Genomic DNA, 7,362 nt, shown 5'->3' with positions numbered 1-7,362 from the left:
TTAAGTTTAAGTTCACTGAGGAAGACATCAGCAATATACCTGACTCTCAAGGGTGTCAGGAAAGAGAAGTGTGCACAATCTCAATTACGACAGAGAGAGTACTCAGGAAGCTGAATAGTCTAAGGATAGATAAATCTCCTGGACCAGATGGAATGCACCCTCGTGTTCTGAAGGAAGTAGCAGTGGAGATTGCAGAGGCATTAGCAATGATCTTTCAAAAGTCGATAGATTCTGGCCTGGTTCCGGAGGACTGGAAGATTGCAAATGTCACTCCACTATTTAAGAAGGGGGCAAGGAAGCAAAAAGGAAATTATAGACCTGTTAGCTTGACATCAGAGGTTGGGAAGTTGTTGGAGTTGATTGTCAAGGAAGAGGTTACGGAGTACCTGGAGACATATGACAAGAAAGGCAGAACTCAGCATGGCTTCCTTAAAGGAAAATCCTGCCTGACAAACCTAGTGCAATTTTTTGAGGATATTACAAGTAGACTAGACAAGGGAAATGCAGTGGATATTGTGTATTTAGATTTTCAGAAGGCCTTTGACAAGGTGCCGCACATGAGGCTGCTAAACAAGATAAGAGCCCATGGAATTACGGTAAAGTTACTTACTTGGATAGAGGGTTGGCTGATTGGCAGGAAACAGAGAGTGGGAATAAAGGAATCCCATTCTGGTTGGCTGCCAGTTACCAGTGGTGTTCCACAGGGGTCCATGTTGGGGTCGCTTCTTTTTACATTGTATATCAACGATTTGGATTATGGAATAGATGGCTTTGTGGCTAAGTTTGCTGATGATACAAAGATAGGTGTAGGGGCCATTAGTGCTGAGGTAACAGAGAGTCTGCAGAGAGACTTGGATAGACTGGGAGAATGGGCAAAGAAGTGGCAAATGAAATACAATGTTAGAAAGTGTATGGTCATGCACTTTGGTAGAAGAAATAAATGGGCAGACTATTATTTAAATGGGGAGAGAATTCAAAGTTCTGAGATGCAACAGGACTTGGGAGTCCTCGTGCAGGATACCCTTAAGGTTAACCTTCAGGTTGAGTCGGTGGTGAAGAAGGCAAATGCAATGTTGGCATTCATTTCTAGAGGAATAGAGTATAGGAGCGGGGATGTGATGTTGAGGCTCTATAAGGCACTGGTAAGACCTCACTTGGAATACTATGTGCCGTTTTGGGCTCCTTATTTAAGAAAGGATGTGCTGACATTGGAGAGGGTTCAGAGAAGATTCACTAGAATGATTCCGGGAATGAGAGGGTTAACATATGAGGACCGTTTGACCGCTCTTGGACTGTACTCCTTGGAGTTTAAAAGAATGAGGGGGGACCTCATAGAAACATTTCAAATGTTGAAAGGCATGGACAGAGTGGATGTGGCAAAATTGTTTCCCATGGTGGGGGAGTCTAGTACGAAAGGGCATGACTTAAGGATTGAAGGATGCTCATTCAGAACAGAGATGCAAAGAACTTTTTTTAGCCAGAGGGTAATCTGTGGAATTTGTTGCCATGGGCGGCAGTGGAGGCCAAGTCATTGGGTGTATTTAAGGCGGAGATTGATAGGTATCTGAGTAGCCAGGGCATCAAAGGTTATGGTGAAAAGACGGGCGAGTGGGACTAAAGGGGAGATTGGATCAGCTCATGATGAAATGGCAGAGCAGTCTCAATGGGCCGAATGGCCGGCTTCTGCTCCTTTGTCTTAAGTGGAGTGGTCATTGTTAAAGTGGGCCACAGTTAGAGCAGGGTGAAGAGGCTTTAGCTCAGGAGACTTCTGTGAAGAGAAGCTGAGACGAGGGTGAGATTCCTTTCTTTCTTATTGCACAGTTAGAGCAGTGGGTATGAGAGTCAGGACAGTTGAGTGCTCCTCTTACAGCATGTGGGAAGACAGAGAGGCATACAGTATCCCTGACTACACCTGCAAGAAGAGCATACAGCTGTAGCTTCTTACAGCCCTAATTAAGAACCTGGGGCTGGAGCTGGATAACATTTGGAGCAGGTGAAAGCTGAGAGCTACAGAGAGGTAGTTACACTTAAGTTGCAGGAGGCAGGTGACTAGGTGACTGTCAGGAAAGGGAAGGGGGACAGGTAGAGAGTGCAAGCTATCTCTGTGGCTGTTCCCCTCAATGGCAAGCATACTGCTTTGGATATTGCTGGCGGAAACCCTATCAGGAACAGTCACAGCGACCAGGCCTCTGGCACTGTCTGACTCTGTTGCTGAGAAGGGAATAGGGAAGAGATAAGACCACATAAATTAAGACCATAAGATAATAAGACATAGGAACAGAAATAGGCCACTCAGCTCATTGAGTCTGCTTCACAATTCTATCATGGCTGATTTATTATCCCACTCAAGCTCATTCTTCTGCCTCCTCCCCATAACCTTTGACACCCTGACTAACCAAGAACCTATCGACCTCTACTTTAAAAATGCGTAATGACTTGATCTCCACTGCCATCCATGGAAATGAATTCCACAGATTTATTACCCTCTGGCTGAAGAAATGTCTTTCTATCTCTGTTCTAAATGTAAGTCCCTCTATTCTGAGGTTATGCTAACTGGTCCTAGACTCAACCACTACATCCTCTCCACACCCACTCTGTCTAGATCTTTAAATATTCAGTAGACTTCAATGAGATTACCCTCACCCGTTCGTCTAAGCTCCAACAGGTACAGGCCCAGAGCCATCAAGCACTCCTTATAAATTTACCCTTTCATATTGGAATCATTCTTGTGAACTTCCTCTGGACCTTCTTCAATGCCAGCACATCCTTTCTTAAATAAGGGGCCCAAAACTGCTCATGATACTCCAAGTACGGTCACTCCTCTCAAAATGAATGCTAACATTGCATTTGACTTCCTTACCACCGACTCAATCTGCAATTTAACCTTTAGCAAATCCTACATAAGAACTCCCAAGTCCCTTCGCACCTTTGATTTTTTGTATTTACTTCCTTTTTAGAAAATTTAGAAAGTTTTGGGAAGATATTTTTGATACATTCTCTACAGTTTTGCACGTTGATTTAAAACCTCACCCTGTCAGTGCAATCTTTGGCTTACCAATGATTTATCTGCCCTCTGCAGCTCGGTGGATGATTGCATTTGCTATTTTAATGGCTAGAAGATCTACTTTATTGAATTGGAAAGAGATAAATCCTCCTACTACATCTCAATGGTTTTCTCAAACCATATCCTGTTTAAATTTAGAAAAAATTGGAATTGGTACCTTTGATTCCTCAGTTAAATTTGAAGAAACTTAGAGGCCTTTTATTCAATACTTTCACAGAATGTAATTTGACCTTTTCTGATTCCTTTATATTATTCATTAATTTGAGTAGAGGAGCGGAGTTGATGACACTAATAATTTTTTTTGATGTAATAGAATAGCCCAGCTTACTGCTCCTTTTTTTAGTTTAGGTTGAGTTTATTTTGTTTTTGATTTTTCAATTTGGGGGTTTTTTCCCAATTTTTATCTTTTTCTTGCATCTTGTTTATATCAAGGGTTTGGGGGGTCCATTATATGGTGTTACCTATAGTTTTTACTCATGTGTTAATTGCTAACAATGTAATCTCTGTACTATCATGATCGTTATGTATCTGTTTTTGAAAAATTCAATAAAAAGATTGAAAAAGAAAGAAAATAGTCAATAGTACAATATTTCCATTTAATTTCAGAGAAATGTATACAAGATACAGCCTGAACTTCTTGTTCTTCACAGACTTCCACAAAAACAGAAGAATGCCCCAAAGAATGAGTGCCAGTAAAAACGTCAGAACCCTGAAGCCTCCTTACTCCTCCTTCTCGCGCACAGACAGCAGCAAAGCAACAACCCACCCCTCCCCCACTTACTTCAGCACAAAAAAATACATCAGCTCCCTCCACCCACCAAGCAGGCAATAGCAAAACCCCCAAAAAAGACCTTGATCTGCAGTACAACAAAAACTAATTGTTAACCAGACAATTCGACATACCACAGACTCTCTCCCTAATAAAAGGAAGAAGAGGTGTCCCCTTTCTCGGCAAAAAACAACTCACTGATTTACAGTGTTAAAAGTCAGTTGTGCTGCTTTTTTTTCTGAGTTTTTCGACCTGAGAATTGACAACAAAGTCCTGGCACCATCAAGAGCAAAAGCGAGAGAGTGCAATTTTTCAAGGACAGAGCCTTCGACAGCTGATCTGCTGCTCTCGGTGTTCTGTTTTTCTCCCTAGACACTTAAGTCGGCAACACTAGCGCAGAGTCGACTCGCAAACAGAGCCACAAAGCCTCAGAACCCCGAAGGCACACTCGTCTTCTAGGCTGTGTCCTTGGGATTTGAAAAAAGTGGCCGGTTGTGAGCCCCTGGGAGCAGGTCCTACCACCATCACGAACCAAAGTCTGAGTGTATCTCCAGGTCACGGTCTTCTTCTTCTTCCATTCACCCTGAAAAGGAAAAAGAGAAACATCAAAAACAGAAATTAAGCTGTTTTCGCAGATGAAGTTGAAGGAATTGCCATTAAGCATCTTAGTAACTCCACCTGTTTTCCTTCTACCAAAGTGCATGATCATACACTTCACTACTCTGTATTCCATCTGCCACTTCTTGGCCCATTCTCCCAATCTGTCCAAGACCTTCTACAGAATCTCTGCTTCCTCAACACTACCTGCCCCTCCACCTATCATCCACAAATTTGGCAACAAAGTCATCAATTCCATCATCCAAATCATATTGTGTGAAAAGAAGTGGTCCCAATACCAACCCCTGCAGAACACCACTTGTCACCAGCAGCCAGCCAGAATAGGGCCCCTTTATTCTCTTTGCCTCCTGCCAATCAGCTAATTTCTATTCTTGCTAATATCTTTTCTTTAATACCATGGGCTCTTGTTGAGCAGTCTTATTACACCTTGTCAAAGGCCTTCTGAAAACTCAAGTAAACAACATCCACTGACTCTTCATTGTCTATCCTGTATGGCATTCCTCAAGGAATTCCAATGGATTTGTCAGGCAAGATTTCCCCTCTGGAATCCATGCTGACTTTCACCTACTTTATCATGCACCTCCAAGTACCCTGAAACCTCATCCTTAATAATGGACTCCAACATCTTCCCAATCACTTAAGTCAGGGTAATTGGCCTATAATGCTTCTCTCCCTTCTTAAAGAGAAGAGTGGCATTTAAATTTCGCAGTCCTCCAGAATCATTTCAGAACCTAGAATCTTGAAAGATCATTACTAATGCCTCTATAATCTCTTCAGCGAACTATTTCACCTAGGGTGTAGTCCATTCGTTCCAGGTGACTTATCTATCTCCAGACCTTTCAACTTCCCAAGCACCATTTTATAGATGAGTGCTGGAGAGTATATTAATCAGTTGCATCTCAGCCTAGTATAGAAACACCAATGTCCTTGAATGGAAAATCCTGCAAAACAAATGGATAAGGCTCAGTCCATCACGGGTAAAGCCCTGCCCACCATTGAGTACATCTACATGAAACGCTTTCACAGGAAAGCAGCATCTCTCCTTAGGGACCCCCACCACACATGGCATGCTCTCTTCGCGCCGCTGCCATTGGGAAGAAGGTACAGGAGCCTCACTACTCACACCTCCAGGTTCAGGAACAGTTATTATCCCTCAACCATCAGGCTCTTGAAACAAAGGAGATAACTTCACTCAACTTCATTTGACTCATCACTGAACTATTATTATAATCTTGGGACTCACTTTCAAGGACTTTTAATCTCATGTTCTCAATATTTATTGCTTATTTAATTTTTTTTCCCTTTTGTATTTGCACAATCTGTTGTCTTTTGCACACTGGTTGCCTGCCTGTGTGGTCTTTCATTGATTCCATTATGAATTAATTGTGTATGCTTGGAAGAGAATGAATCTCAGGGTTGTATATGGTGACATATATGTACTTAAATAATAAATTCACTTTGAATTTTGAACTTTGAACTTTCTCCTTAGTAACAGCCACTACACTCACTTCTACCCCCTGATATTCTTGATTTTCTGGCATACTGCTGGAGTCTTCCACAGTGAAGACTGACGCTAAATACTTATTAAGTTCATCTGCTTTTTTTTTGTCCCCCATTGTTATCTTTCCAGCATCAGCAACCATCAGTCAGCATCATAGCAGATGGTATATTATGTCCATGTGCCAAAGTCAAGGTTATCTTAGATCAACTCCATAGCATTCTAAAAGGGGAAGATGAACAGCTAGAGGTCATGGTCCATGTTGGTACCAGTGATGTAGGCAGGAGGGTAATAAAGTCCTGCAAAGTGTGTGCAGGGATTGAGCCAAAAGACATAGCCCTCAGGGTTTTGATCTCAGATGAGCTTAGAGCATGGACCAGCACATGGAATTATGATAATGTAGCCATTTAGTGAGTTTTGTTTGCAGCAAGAGCAGGACTAGCAGCACAGTGTTCCAGGGTTCCATTGTTCTGGACATGGTAGAGAAGGAGGCATTAAAGGGAGAGGAGTGGCATTACTTGTCAGGGTAAATGTCATAACAGTGCTCAGACAGGTAAGATTGGAGGACTTGTCCACTGAAACTATATGAGTGGAAATGAGGAATAAAGGGATGACCACATTAAGTTGATTATATTATAGATTTTCCAATATTCAGTGGAATTTAGAGGAACAAATTTGTAGCATGATCACAGACTGGTGCAATAAAAATAAGGATGTGATAGTGGTTAATTTTAACTTTCCACATATTGATTGGGACTCCCATACTGTAAAAGGACTTTTTGAGATAGAGTTCATCAAATGTGTTCAGGTAGGTTTTGTTAATTAGTATATAGTGGTCCCAACTAGAAAGAGCACGATACTGGATCTCCTATTAGGGAATAAGACAGGGCAGGAGACAAAAATGTGTGTAGGGAAACACTTCGGATCTAGTGATCATAATTCTATTAATTTTCAAGGTAATTATGCAGAATAGTAGGTCTGATCCTTGAGTTGAGACTAAATTGGAGGAGGGCCAATTTTGATGGCATCAGAAAAGATCTGTCAGGTCTGGATAGGGATAGGTTGTTTTCTGGCAAAGGAATACAAAGTTTGTATGTTTCTGTTAGAAGAAAAGGAAAGTCAAACAGGTTTAGGGAATGTTGGTTTTTGAGAGATATTGAGGCCTTGGTTAGGAAGAAGGAGTTTGGGCAGCAAGGAACAAATGTGGCATCTGTGGAGTACAAAAAATGTCGGAGAAAATTTAAGAGGAAGATCAGGAAGTCTAAAAGAAGGCATGAGGTTTTTCTAGCTGACAAGGTGAAAGAGAATATCAAGAGCTTTTACAGATACATTAAAAGCAAAATGATAATAAGGGACAAGGTAGGTTGACTTGTAGATCAGTGTGGTCATCTATGCATGGAGCTGAAAGAATTG

This window comes from Hypanus sabinus, chromosome 10, assembly GCF_030144855.1.
Source record: "Hypanus sabinus isolate sHypSab1 chromosome 10, sHypSab1.hap1, whole genome shotgun sequence".
NCBI lineage: Eukaryota > Metazoa > Chordata > Chondrichthyes > Myliobatiformes > Dasyatidae > Hypanus > Hypanus sabinus.
Note: the sequence above shows the minus strand (reverse complement) of the source record.